Source organism: Microtus pennsylvanicus, chromosome 9, assembly GCF_037038515.1.
Source record: "Microtus pennsylvanicus isolate mMicPen1 chromosome 9, mMicPen1.hap1, whole genome shotgun sequence".
Taxonomy (NCBI): Eukaryota; Metazoa; Chordata; class Mammalia; order Rodentia; family Cricetidae; genus Microtus; species Microtus pennsylvanicus.
In genome coordinates, this window is record NC_134587.1 from 73,767,460 (window position 1) to 73,783,259 (window position 15,800).

Below are 15,800 nucleotides of genomic sequence, written 5' to 3' on the forward strand. Positions count from 1 at the left end.
CCGCCCCTCAACGTAATTCCACGCACAGTTTAAGGCACTGTTTTCCATTACCATTTCAATCCCATGATGAACTGACAGAAATCAAACACTTTCTGCCTTTCAGGTGGCCCAGAGAAAAGGCAAATTCATCTAGGCAAATTCATCTAGGACAGCCGCTCCCTTGGCTCTGCCGCTGGAGGCTTTTATAGACTCAGTGATATACAACTCTCCACTCGGCTGCAATAAAGTAAAGATGATCGATTTTCACATATCATGGAGTAGAGGAGGAGGGGGAATGGGGAGCTACCTGAGCAATGCCCCTGCAGATAGATGCAAAGATCCTTCCTAGCCTTCTCCCTCTCAATTCCATTCTCCCGTGTTGTAAAGGTTCTAGACAGTCTCGAGCACAGTCATCTCTCCATGCACAACACGCAGAGGAACCGGGTCTTGGAGTTCATTTCATCATTAAGTGTTCTGATTACATAAAGCAATTAGAGGCTGGCTTCTATCCTGCAAGCTAAACCTCCGCAATGAAATCCCAAGGAATGGCAAGGAGCCAACACCGCTCAAGAGATTTTTTTTATTTAACTCGGCCATGTAAGTGCTCAGCAAGCATCATGTTTAAATATGTGTGAAGACTGTTGCTACAAAGGAAATCAGGGAAAAATGTAAAGATGCATAAGCAGGGCCACACGGATATGTCAAGAGGAAAAAGAGCTTCGGGGATATCCATAGATTCTGCTCTTAGCAAAAGGCATCTTTCTCTCTGCAGGAAAGCTTGTGAGCAGTTAATAGCCACTTTCCTTGATTGCCTTCGGATCCTGTTGGCTGCCAAGTGCCCCTGTGTGAACACAGGGCAGCTAGACTTTGGGGGTTGAAAAGATCCTTAAGCCAGCTTCCTGACAGCTTTCCCCGACTGAATCAACCATAAGGCTCTCCTATGGTAGACAATAAAGTCTCAAGCTCAAGTTACGTGAATCATCCATTTTACTTTTCAATATATTAACATTTTGAGAAATAAGAATCTTGGAATAGCAAGTGATTCTTTCTCCGAAACAGCACAAGGACCTTATAAGTGGACTATTTTAGAACTATGGTGGGATTGTGGGGAGAGCGAATTATTAAAATAGCCATTCTGAGAAGCTAATGATACCAGGTTGTGCCCTCCAATTAGCCTTATTTTGGCATAGCTTATTTTGTAGGTAAGCACATGGTGAGACCGGATTCCACATGCTGGGCCAGATTTAGGCTGAAGGGACTCTGGCATGGTCTCTAACATAAAAACCAACCACAAGGAAGCAAAGGACATAACCCAAAGTCAGAGACACAAGTGAAAGGACAGGGGTCAAACCCTTCTCCTTTGGCTTCTCCCAGGATACCCCTGGCCAACCTAGTTGCTTACCAGGCCAGAAGCAGAAGCTACAGACTTGTATCAGACCACTGATCACACCATTTAGTTGTCTATGGCTCGTTCCCTGCATTTTTCAGAACTCAGGAATACACTTTCATTAAGCAAGAGCTTGCTATGGGCAGCCACTCACCCAGTTTTAATGTTTGCCACCATACTGTGGGATTGAAAGATTTCTGCACAGCAAACTTGACCATGCCTATCAATGTGGTTAGCTAAAATAATGAATGAGCAGCAATGTGTGATCTTCCTTCACTGTGTAACCCAGGCTGAACTTAAACTTGCGCTATCCTCTTGCCAAGACTCATTGGTCTTCCCTTGAAAAGCTTGCCCATGCTAATTTTTTTTTACAAACTAGGTACAAAAAACAAAGCAAAACAAAGCAAAAGACAGGGCATTTTATTTATTTTTTCTGTCTGTATTTTTGTTTAGGTGGTTTGCTGTTTGGAGACAGGATCTTTACTGTATAGTTCTGCCTCATCTATAAAAACTAGCTATATCCAGCAGGAACTATGGAATAAACTGTGTAAACCAAGCTGGCCTTAAAACTGTGATAACCGTCTGGCTTCTTCCTTCTGCTCTGGGACGACAGGCGAATCCACACCTAGTCAAATGTTGTTCCGAAATACATACACATATACATATATATATACACACATACACACACACATAGGTATTTTATATGAATGAAAATATTAGTGAAACACATTGTTTTGTATGTTGACTTTAAAAAGTTAACAAAAGATTTAAGTTATCTTGTAAAACTACATATTACAGACTAATTTTTTTCTTTAGTAGCATGTAGAAGAGGAGAATCAGTAACTCCTTAGCCAAAAACAACACTGCAAACAAATATTCCCAGTTTTATTGAATGCATGCTATGTTCCAGGCACATATTATTTTATCTGGAGTTTCTTTTTTTTTTTAAATTTTTTATTTATTTTTTTTATTGAGAAAAGGGAAAAAAAGTATCCACTTCCTCCCAGCCTCCCATTTCCCTCCCCCTCCTCCCACCCTTCTTCCCCTCCCCCAAACTCCTCTCCCCCTCCCTCTCCAGTCCATAGAGCAGTCAGGGTTCCCTGCCCTGTGGAAAGTCCAAGGTCCGCCCCCCTCCGTCCATGTATAGGAAGGTGAACAACCAAACTGGCTAGGCTCCCACAAAGCCAGAACATGAAGTAGGGTCAAAACCCCGCTTCTCATCAGCCCTCATTGTTTGCCATGTTCAGAGAGTCCGGTTTTATCCCATGCTTTTTCAGTCACAGTCCAGCTGGCCTTGGTGAGCTCCCAGTAGATCAGCCCCCTTGTCTCAGTGGGTGGGTGCGCCCCTCGTGGTCCCGACTTCCTTGCTCATCTTCTCCCTCCTTCCGCTCCTCATTGGGACCTTGGGAGCTCAGATCAGTGCTCCAGTGTGGGTCTCTGTCTCTATCTCCATCCATCCCCAAAGGAAGGTTCTATGGTGGTATGCAAGATATTCGTCAGTATTGCTATAGGATAGGGTCATTTCAGGTTGCCTATCCTCAGCTGCCCAAGGGACTAACTGGGGACATCACCATGGACTTCTGGGAGCCACTCTAGGGTCAAGTTATCTGGAGTTTCTAAGCCTTCCTTCATACTAAGTTGAAGGGCCATTTTATAGATGAGTTCTGAAATACCACAAAGGAAACATTCAGCTAGAATTAGAATTAGGAATTTTCTTCAAAATCTGATATTCATTACAACATATCACCTCCCAGCAGCTGACCAGGTCTCTGACTCTGAATTTAACTTTTCCTTTCAAATGAGTAAAATAATAAACTTATATTTAAAGATACTATTCAAGAATCAAATTAACATCCACTATGTGGTTTAAGTATTACATATCAATTAATTTACTCTATATCTTATCATAGCATCGGGACCTCTGTACTTTGCAAGATTCTCTCCATTGAGGGTCCACTTGAAATTCAAGGAATTATCATAGAGCTATTTATCTTCATAATACTTTTTTAAATGTGTACTTTCCTTAAGTCCTCCTTAAGGAAAATTACATTTGCATTTAAATATCTATGTTTATTACATTGCTCATGATTATTTACACTCATGCATTCTTGAGGTTATTTACTACTTTCAAACTTTCTTAGGAATGATACCACCAAAGATAGTGTGAGATCTGGGCAAGCAATGGCACATATATTTGTGTGTATAGATTAGTCAGTAACCTCAGGAAAATACAGAAGTGTATTTTGGGGACTTAGAGTTAGGGAATTAGAATTAAAGATTAAGCTTAAAGCTAGAAATAAATACCTTCCCCAACAGTTTATCACCCTTATGTAAAAAATAAACTGGTGCTTATCCCAACGGTCACATTTACAAGATCAGCAGCTGTTATTGCTGCAACTCTCCTTCCACAAATATGCTAGAAATGGCAGGCACCTTGATCTGGACTGGTGCCCACTGCCCTGTAGGGTGGGCTAACTTGGGATAAAAAAATTATCTAAGGGCAGGGCTTCTACCTGAAATGTGGCTACACATGCTTCAGATTCCAGACATTTTTTGGATTTTGAAATATTTACATGACTTCAATGGTGGAGTACCTCTAATCAGAAGTCTGAAACACTCCAAAATTAGAACCTTTTTGAGCAATGTTGGTGCTCCAAACAGATTGAGAGCAATTCACATCCTCAATAGGATCAAGGATGCTTCATATGTATGCAGTCACTAGTGTAGACTACAGAGGGGAAAGGGTGAATGGAGTGGGTAGAGGGACAAGATAGAGGTCTTAAAAATACACTTCCAGTGACCTACAGCCTCCAGGTAGATCCATCTCCTCAAGTTTCCAAGAAAGCAGACATCCAAACCTTCAGTTTATGAGCCTTTGGGTGGTGCGTAATTCATACTGAAACCATGGCATTGGCCCTAAGAAGACAACCTCAAAATATAACATTTGCCCGCAGCATATCTAGTCATATTACACACACACACACACACACACACACACACACACACACACACACACAAACACTTCGATGACAACAATAAACAACACTGGCTATCACTGTCTATGAAAACTCTGGCTCCCACCAGACATATGTCCCTTGTGAAAACATTTTGTGAGGAACAGCATCAAATCTCAGGAAACAATGACCATAAACATCAGGTTCTCTCATTTCCCCGTAGGCTAACTCTGTGGGCATTCCCTAGGTAATTGTCAGGGTCAGAGCGACTGCTTATGTTTCTCATGTTAAGCAACGGCTCCTGTCTGGGGCACACTGTTCCCTTCTGTCTGGACAGTACTGCAGGAAGACTGGTAAAAACATGAGAAATCACGGCTGCCATGTTCAGGTGGCCAAGTATATCCAGCCCACTGTAGTCAGAGACTACTCTTTTGTTTCCCGGACACCAACACCCAAATAATCACACAGAAACTATACTAATTACAACACTGTATGGCCAATGACTCTAGCGTATTCCTAGCTAGATCTTACATTTTGAATTAACCCATTTCTATCAATCTATATCACCATGAGGCTGTGCCCTGCTGGTAAGGTTTCTAAAGTTTTTGTGTATCCTTCTCCTTTGGCAGTTACATGGCATCTCCCTGACTCTGCCCATTCTCTCTTTTTATCACTGTTTGGATTTCTTGCCTGGCTCCACTCTGCTAAACCATTGGCTAAAACAGTTTTATTCGTCAACCAATAAAGTGGCACATAGAGAAGGACATCCCACATCAGCCCATCAGCACTCACATCACAGCAAGAAGACAGACATCTCTTAGCTGACAATAGAATTTATTCCAAACATATCAAAAGATAGGGTAGAGAATGCTTCCTCTTCTGAAAAATCCTGACTAGATTCATCTCTCCTAATATTGCTATGCCCCAGAGAGTAGTTAAATGTTCTTGTAAATTGTTCTGCAACTGAAAGAATAAGCTATGTGTAATCAGCAGAGAGATATAAGGCACAGTAGGCAGAAGAAATAAATTCTACTTCATATAAGGAACTCAGTGATCTAGTTCAGCAGAGTTGGAAATGTCTGAATTACCAATAACAAGGAGAAGTGGAGAAAAAAATGAGTGAGCAAATTTCACATAAATGCAGACAAAACTGCAATAAACTTATTTTCTGACTAAACAGGGATGGGTATAGAAGAATTTTATCATAAACAATCTCCAGGATGATTTAATGAGGCTATAAATAAAATTAAAGTAAAATTTAAAAAGTCTTCATCTTATGGTTAGGAAAATTTCCTGTTTCTCTTGGAAGATCCTGTCAAGAGTAAAGTCGTATTTCCACGTAGCCAACTCCTGGGTTACTTAGAATCAGGGTCCCAGCCTGGGTGAAACTGTACATTAACCAAAGATGTGCTGGAGTTCCAGGAGCCGTGAAGAAGAGCAAGCAATGGAAAGTTAGAGCTACATGTTCACATACCATCTCATCAAAGGAAGGAACTCACGGGTCTCTCCAAAATGACTATGAGTTTGGGAACAATACTTTTTCACACTGAAAATAATTACAGCACAGCCCACATCTCTAAAACAAAAGACTCTATGTATAAAGATACCACTATCATATTACTAAATCAGATTTCATATTTGTCTAGATTGACCTGTTTTTATTGGTGAAGACCAATTTTGTTCATCAATTGCTTTGTCTAGCCTTGTAACCACTTTGATAGGTAAGAGGAGCCTTTAAAATTATTCTTTTTTTTTTTTTTTGGTTTTTCGAGACAGGGTTTCTCTGTGGTTTTGGAGCCTGTCCTGGAACTAGCTCTTGTAGACCAGGCTGGTCTCGAACTCTCAGAGATCCGCCTGCCTCTGCCTCCCGAGTGCTGGGATTAAAGGCGTGCGCCACCACCGCCCGGCCTAGAGCCTTTAAAATTAAAAGAGACTTTGAAGACTAATGAAATGACTCTGGGTAATATTTCTAGAAAAATCATACATGACTGGTTGGTTTTGCTGTCCAATTGACACAAGCTCATTTGAGAAGAGAGAACTTTGATTGAGAAAATGCTCCCACCAGACTGGCCTATGGGCAAGTCTGTGGATCACTGTCACCACTAATGATTGATGTGGGAGGGTCCAGTCCATTGATGGTGGTAGGTACCACACTCAAGTTGTTGGTTCTGGGTGATATATGATATCAGGCTAGATGAGCCATTTAGGAGCAAGTCAGCAAGCAGCATTCTTCCTTCAGTTACTTCCAGGTCACATTCTGACCTGGAAGTGTAAGAGGAAATAAGCCTCAACTTCCTTCCCAAGTCGTTTTGGTTATGGTTTTCTATCATAGGAACAGAATCCTGAGACAGGATGTACCTCTGAACTACTTGAAGAATTTGCTAGAGCAAACTTGACTATCTATCTATCTATCTATCTATCTATCTATCTATCTATCATCTATCTATCTATCTATCTATCTATCTATCTATCTATCTATCTAATCTATCTTTCCATCCATCCATCTATTTATCTTCTGTTTATATGAGATGCCAAGTGTGACTTCTAAAAAGTAACAACATGTGCTTTATCAAGGGATACTTAATATTTATAATCTGTCTCATAATACAGAGTTCACAGACCAAGCAAAGAATGCATCATTTTCAAGAGTCACAGAATTAACCATGTAAAATGCAGATAAGCCAAGAGAAGTGAAAAGGGGGAAATGGCCTGCAAAAGACAAAAGCATAATTTGCTTCCTTATTTCATGTATGCCTATTGGCTCTGAATTAGAATATATAAACAATTTATATATGCTATATATAGTATCTATATCATGAATTGCCTAAGGATGGTTCCATCAAGACTGAATATATTTGTGAGGATAACCTGGAATAGTCTATCACCTAATAGGTGTGATAGCCAACTTCTCATATGAAATTACACTCCAGGATGGCACAACAACAAAACCTACCAAGTAGTTTCTGAGAGTGAAACCCCATCTTGAAACAGAGCGTGCTTGTGTATGTGTACATACATAGAACACATGCTAGCGAGAACAGAAGAATGCCAAACATAAAATCCCCTCTCAAGGGACCATACACTTAGTGGAAACACTCACTTCACACACATGGGGCTTTAATGCATGTAAAAAATACGAACACTTGTGAGAAAAAAGTCAGTCATTACAAAAAATAAAAGAACCAGGAGAAGTGTCACCCTTAAGGAAGGACACTATTGATGTAGTACCCTGAAAACATAGGAAAAGTATTTATTTGTTATTCACGGGTTAGCCAAGAGAAATATATACGAGCAATAAAACGGAAGAAACAGAGAGTAAGGTCAGCTTGGAAAGTATTGAAAAAGGCTTTATTTTAACAATTTCATATATGAGTACAAAATTAATGTTTTGGCCCATTTACTAAAACTAATGAAGGTACCAATGCATAACATCTGTATGATAGAATCTTCAAGATAATTACACAAGTGATTAGAGACATTAAAATTTAATAGAATTTCATGGAAGAAAGAGGAAAAATCAGCCCAGCAATGAAAAGAAGTGCATCAAACGATGGGCCGTTTTGCAAATGTGTGTGCTGATAACAATCAACACAAGAGTATGTGAACACATTTCAAATGGGAAATTACTGGGGGTCTTATGCATAGCTGACTGTTCTGCATTTTGAAACCTCAAATCTTCCAGCACAATTCATCTGCCAGTTTTCAACCACTTCAAAATATGCAGACTTCAGCACTGGCAGACAAGAACAATTTTGTGCCCAGCCCATATTAGTGGTTGCTGGAAGACCAAAAGTGGGGAGAAGAATCACCATTCAAAGTCAGGAGTGGGCATTTGTGCTGCTCCCTCGTGAGCTGCCCTTCCTTCTACACATTTGCAGGAAGAAATGGGTAAGGTTGCACATCAGCCAGCCACAGCACCCAAAGATTTAGAAAGTTTGTCCTTGGAAGTAACAGTGAAGTGCTGTTTATTATAAAAAGAAAACTCTGAAGCTCGGTTTTACTATGCAGTCTGTATCTTCTCTCATGTCAGGGTTTATTTAATGCATGTTTTCCATGCCACTGAATCACTCATAATATATAATTCTTATAGTTTTTTTTCTCTAAAGATTTACTCAGACTTGAGAGATCTGTCCACTCATTCATATCATTAAATTTGTTTGTTTTTTTTCTATCAGTAGCCCAGGCTGGCCTTGAACTCACAGCAATCTTCCTGCCTTGGCCCCTCAAGTCTTGGGCTTATAGACATGAGTCAACATGCCAGGCTTAAATTTTGTTATTTTTAAATTCTGTTATCATCGGTAAATAATTTTTTCTCTGTCAAGTTTTATTTCTGGCCCTGTATTGAACTCATTCTGTTAACTGTCCCATGAATACTGACAAAGATGACCCCTTTGTTCATGGCTATGTAAACAAACTTTATTAATGAAATCATACCAATCCCCTGACTTTTTATTTGTTATTTTACTCTTTTAAGCATAAGAGATTTAAGGTTAGGGTGAATTTATTCCTTTATTCCACAACCACTGCGTTTCATCAGGTTAACCATGCAGGTTGAGAGTCACCCTACCTGTTTCAAATCTTGCTTCCAAACAACCAGCTGTGCCACCTTTGCCAAATTAGTGAACACCTGGAAGCCTCGGAATCTCTATTTATAAAATGAGGAGAATTCCCCAATTGATAAGAAAGCCTTATATTGATGGAAATAAAGCAAACAGGGTATCTAAATGGTAATGTGACCAAGAGATAGCAGTGTGGATATTGGGGGACACCGCTCTCATTATGGTCCATTCCTTTCTGATCCTGTGTTACATCATTAATGCTCTCTTCCCCTTTGCTATAGGCACTTAGCTGGCGAACTGAGACTGGTCACCACAGACTGATCCCGTATGCTTTCTCACTGATGCAGGGTGGCCTGCCTGTTGGTGATTCCCAAGTATATATTTCTCATACTGGGCTATCAGGCTAAGAGTGGTCCTCTCTCCTGTTGCATAAAACCACTCAGAAAGGATTTTATCCCGGATTTCTGCTGTGGCGCTGGTATTTCTGATCTGGTGAAAGGCCTGCTGGACAGCAGCATTTTCAGTACTGTAGACAGTGATGGCCTCAGTTTATGGGTGCAAGGCCGAGCTGCAGGAGACAGAGGAGGTCTGAAGATGCCTCTATCCGCAGTGAACACTCCTGCATTGGAGGGGCCCATTAAGGCAATGAAGGCAGACGCAATGCCCTACAGTGTGCCGTACATTCTTTGCATCTAACAAAGCTCACAGTCTAGCCAGTGCTAGAAAATAATATCTTGAAAAAAATATTGAGTGAGGTAATCCAGACCCAGAAAGACAAATATAATATGTACTCAATCCTAAGTGGCTTTTAGAAATAAGGCAAAGAAAAAACCAGCCTACAATCCATAACTCCACAGACTCTGGACAACAAAGAGGACCCTAATGAATCTACATAGGAAGGAGAAAAAAAATCTCCTGAGTAAGCGTGGAGTGTGGAGGTCATGGGAAACTGTAGAAGGGGAAGGGGAGGAAGGAAGGGGAGTGGAGAAAAATGTATAGTGCAATAAAAAACAATTAAAAACAATAATAAATTTGGGCATGGTGATACTCAAAAGACTGAGGAAGGATGACTGCCATGAGTTTAGGTCTATCCTGGGTTATACAGTAAATTCCAGGTCATCCTGGACAACATAGAAAATGCCGGTCATACAAACCTAGTGCACAGAATCCAGAATTAGCAATTAACTTCTAAAAATGGTGCAGTGGGTAGAGTCAAAGGAGCCTAGCATTGTTTGTAGGCATGCATTTGAGAAAATATCTCAAAAATAAATATAAGAGGCTTAAAAATTAATATCTATTCGCTTTCATCCACTAATTGTATTTCTGGGCATATGCCCAAAGTCACTATTCTATAATGTGTAGTGAAATACTATTCATGCAAGACCACATTCATTGTGATATCATTTATGATAGCAAGAAAATACAACGAAAGGATCTTATCAGGAAGCTATTAAAATGATGCTCACCAGGTATTTACAATAACAAAATATAAATAAATGAATAAAGAATAATAAAATTGTATGCATTATAATCCCAATATAGAACTTTTACATAAACAAAAAAGCCACATAAAAATATCAGTGGGAATTACTTGGGAAAGCAGGAGGACATAAAATTTGCTTTCCTTTATTATCTTTTTTTCACATTTTCTAAAATCAGCATCCCAGCATGAGGGTGTTGAAGCAGGTGAGTGCCAGGCCAGCCTGTGGGACAGTGAAACCTTGTCATAAAGAAATCAAAAGAGAGGAGGAACAGAAGAAAAGGAGAAGGGATGAGGAGAGGGGTGAGGAGTGATAGGAGGGGACAGAGGGAAGAAAGGAAAACACCTTCATTCGAATTGGGCACTGGGTGATTGTCCTAAGTCTGGCAAATCTCAGCGGACGTCTTGGTAGAGAGGACTGGGGTTGGGCTGATGAGCTGCCAATCTTTGCAGTTTCTTTTGGGCTTCATTGTTGATGCTTCTTCTCTACAGCAATGGCTTAAAACGACCAATCCACTCAAGAATTCACAGCCCTCAGCTGTCCTCATTTCCACTTCCCAGCCCTGAACCATCAGAGTCTCCTGGCGGGAAATCATTCTCTGTTCCTTGACACTTCACAAACGTGATGTGTCAGGCCACCCCCAGCTCTTCTGCTTTCCCCACTGACTCCTTTACCTGTCATCTGTCACCCGTCACCTTCCAGCTACTGGGGACTCAGGCTGCCTCTGAGCACTCAGCTCATTTTGGGCATCCTCTTGGTCCTTGTCACACACCCCTCCAGAAATAAGACCAAAAAAATGGAAAAGATGTTCTGCAGTGTGCTTGTGGTCAGAATAAATTTCTTATGTATATTTGCACTAAAGGCATTAAATTCTCACTCTCGTTTTTATCTATAATAGAATTGCAGGGGTGTAACTTTTTTCTTTTTAAATTTAATTTTAATTCTGATTCACATGCATTTACTTTGTCTTTTGCAATTTATTTTAGCAGCACATTAAAACATAAAAATTGTATTTATGAATGGAGAACCATGTAATGTTCAGTACATAAAATAATATTTAAATCAGATTAAAAATCAAACATCTATTATTTTCTTACAGTGACCATTGCTAAATACTTATTTGCTCCGTTCTTAGAAGAGTGTTGGCTTTGAATTTATTTTTTGGAAACCAAGACCTGTAGCTAGCTCTCCCTAGCTACACAGTGTCTGAATACAGTCTACTCACAGGACACTGTCTTAGTTAGGTTTCCTTTGCTGTGATAGAACATCAACCCCAAACAACTTGGGGATAAAAGGCTTTATTTTACATTGATGATTACAGTCCATTGCGGAAGGAAGTCAAGGCAGGAACGCAAGGCAGAAACCTATAGGCAGGAATTGAAGTAGAGCTATGAAAAAATGCTGATTACTGGCTTATTCCTCATGGGTTGTTCTGTTCGCTTTCATATATTAGCCAGGACCACATACCTGCCCAGGTGTCACACTGCCTCCAGAGGTCTGGGCCCTTTATCAATTAGCATCAAGAAAATGCCCTCTGAGCTTTGCTTACAGGTAATCTGATGAAGGCTTTTCTCAATTGAGTTCCCATTTGACTCTAGCTTGTGACGAGTTGACAAGCTAACCAAGACAGACATCCAGTGGGGTCTGTTGAAGACCTATTTGGTATGTGGAGAAATCCCTGATTGATCTTGTCACAGAAGAATTTTGTATTGTGTGAGCAATTCTGTAACAGAAAAGTTTCTGTAAAAAAAATCTGTAAAGAAAACTTGTATTTTGCTTATCCCTGATCATGCACAAATTTTGACATCACAATACTGAATAGGATGTTGAAAGGTTTTTTTTTAATTATATCTTAAGGTAGAGTGACTTCTCTTTGAAATATTTTAAGTTTTCGTTATGTTTAGAATTATTTTCTCCCAAATATAGGTCAAAGTATAAGAAAAAATGGCAAACACAGTTAAGTAAATATCTGCTGAGATCAATGTAGAATAGGCAATGTGTTACAAGCTGAGACAAATGACATCATATGTAGTATGAATTATTCATAATGTTAGCGACATACATCTCAATCATTAGGAAAGATGACTGGTACTCTCAGGGAGCTGGTGTGTGTGGAGTAAATCACGATAATGGCCATTGTTAAGTTTTCATTTTTCTGTCGCCAGAGATAGTTACATTAAATTGGTATCACGCAAAAGAGTAAGGTCTTTAATTCTCAAAACTTGGGGAAGAGCAGATTTATTAGTTAATTCATAACCTAAACAAGTGGTGCATGGCACAAAACAATCAAGCGGAGAAATATCTCCAAAGCGTGCAATCATTTTTGTATCATTCAGTGCATACCGTGGGGTGCATTAGTATAAGATGATGAGAACTGGGGAAACAGAACCATTAGCATTGTAGCAGCGATTGCCTTGTTAATGATTCAGAGCTCATTTTTCTCATGCAAGCCAGCTGCATGCTGGAGTTTTGCTAGGCTAATTCCTTCCTTAGATGTTTTAGGAGAAGAAAGCTGTTCCTACCTGAAACTGAGGCATTTAAATTCCTTTCTTAAGATAGAGATTCTCTGGAGAGAAAAAGAGTAGCATCTTAGATGTTTTAGGAGAAGAAAGCTGTTTCTATCTGAAACTGAGGCATTTAGGCTTTTTTTATTTTTTTTTTAAGCCGGGCAATAGTGGCCCACGCCTTTAATCCCAGCACTCGGGAGGCAGAGGCAGGCAGATGTTTGTGAGTTCGAGGCCAGCCTGGTCTACAAGAGCTATTACCAGGACAGGCTCCAAAGCTACAGAGAAACCCTGTCTCGAAAAGCCAAAAAAAAAATTCCTTTTAAAAACTTTATTTAACTTTATTTCATGTGCATTGGTATAACGATGTCAGATTCTCTTAAACCTGGAGTTACAGACAGCTGCAAGCTGCCTTGTGGGTGCTGGGAATTGAACCCGGGTTCTCTGAAGGAGGATTATCAGAGGCTTAAAAACAGAAGGAACCGGGCAGATGAACACAGTTTGAAATTGAATGTTTTCACGGCCAGAGTGACCAGAGTACTCTAGTCTCTGTGTAGTCGATTCGTTTGTACTGCCACCAAGACCAATCCTGTCTCTCTGCCTTCCGCAATGACAGCCTGGGAAACAAATCACCATTTGTCGACATGGGAAAGAAAAGAGATAAAATGAACAGGTGGGGCCATGAAGTAGACAGAATCTGAGCAGGAATGCAGCCTCACAATGGCACAACAGGTGAAAAAAAGTGGTTAAGAGCACTGACTGCTCCTTCAGAGAGATACCTGATATGTGACTTTTGTGAAAGGACTATTCAATCCCAAAGGGGTTGTGAACCAGGAGAAATGGAGAAAGGGAGGCTCTGATTAATAGGGTCAGGGGGATAAATACAGAAGATGGAGGTAGGAAGATGAAATAATAGGATGTCTGGAAAAGTCATTAGGAATCATACTACTAGCAATTCAAGTAGAAAAACCTATAATATGGGTAATTCTGTATACAAATATACATATATAGTTTAAGTAAAAATTCTTATTTGGATTGACCGTGCTCTAGATCACCCAACAAAAATCCCAAACACAAGGCATGAGAACTCTCTTTTGCTTTGTTGGTCAGGCTTGGTCAAGAGACTCCCAAAGCATTCAGTCTACTATGCTGTTCTTCTTGGTTGTCACTCCAGAGGTAGGAAGCAAGTCCCTATTGCTGAATTCATCATGCACTTTAATGGGGAAGAGAGTATCCTGAGGGAGAACTGATCTGAATGTTTCCACCCTGAAGTCTAGATTTCACCGGAAGGCACCATGTTAAGCAAACTTCCAAAAGAGAGAAGCAACCAGCAGTCCTGTCCAGAAATGACACCTGTGAACCACAACATGGAGCATCATGGCTCAATAACCTTCAGGGTGCTGTAGTGTCACACATACCGTGGTGGTAAGGGACAGCTCTCTGATTGGTATTAAGACCAGATCAGCAAGAAGGACGCCGTATCTAGTAGAGGGGACCTAGCTGACGACTCAAACAGTGAAATAATGGCTTTTTTTTTTTTTAAAAAAAGGAGAACCTATAACTACTTTACTATCCAGCTAATACCTACCTAAATTTTGGACATTTGTCCTTAAACCCACAGATAAGTATAGACCTCACCCTTTAACAAGGAAACTTCTGGATACAAAAGTGACAATTGCAGAAAACTATAACCAATAAAAATGCAGAGTTCTAGAGCCCAGTCCTAACAGATTCACCTTAAAAAAAAAAAAAAAGCCACAGTCCTGCACCTAAGACTCAAGGGGCTTTGCAGAAGAAAAGGTGGAAAATTGTAACAGATCAGGGAGTTTGCTCTGAGATTGTGTCTCCTAGTATAATATACATAATAATATCTCACCAACATGTTGGCTTAAACACGAGCTGAACAAGGATGACACCAAGAGACATTCCAAAGTGATTGGGTAAAAGACCATGAGGTCTCAACCCGATACAAAGGACAAAAGGCAATGCTGAATGGGAGAAATAGTCTTTTCCAAGAAACAGCACACCAATTGGTTATCTAATACCGGATAGTCAGTCCCAAAACACACATATGTGTAAGATTATAGAGACTGAGCAGGTTTGTATTGAGGAATGCATAGGTGTACACACACATGGAACAACAGTTAATGGGAAAAGAGGATGAATTGGAAAGAGTGCAAGGAGAGTTCTGTGAGATGTTGGGAGAAAGGAAAGGAAAAAATGATGTAATTTATATTCTTTAAAACGAAGAAAAAAATTTCTAAAAAATAAATTTAAAAACAAGTGCTTCGTTTTGCACCAGAGAGAGATCACTACAGAAAGTCACAATTGGTCATGATGTAGAGAACCACTGGCCGTGGCGTGTCCAGCTCAAACTGATATATCCACAACACAACCTCTGTACCTGCAGCTCAGGGAACAGCACAGAACATGGGAAGGGGATGGTTTTAAGAGCCAGAACACCAAAAAGTGTGCTTTAAGAATGTGTTTCCTAGAAATGACAGGGAAGCTACACCCATGAAACCTCAACAATATGCCTGCCAAAATGAGACCCAGACAGTGACATCAGCAGATAAGCTGACATTGAAATGGGAAACCACACAGTTCCTCAGCATTAGGTCAAGTGCTATAGGCAGTTAAGTCTTGAGGCAGGGAAGCATTTTTCCCCAGGGGTGAGCACCCTAAATAATTATTCAATAACTAATGGTCAGTCCTGAAAACATGTACACACAAGCAACAATAACAAACTTAGCAGGATGTGTGTGTGTGTGTGTGTGTGTGTGTGTGTGTAAAATAATGATATTTATAAAAAAGAGAATGAAGCTATGAATTTAAGATGGAGGCAGAGAGGATGAACTTGGGAGAGGTGGGAGGAGGGAGAGATTCATGTAATTATATTTTAATATGTGAAATTACAAAATAAGTTTCTGCAAATG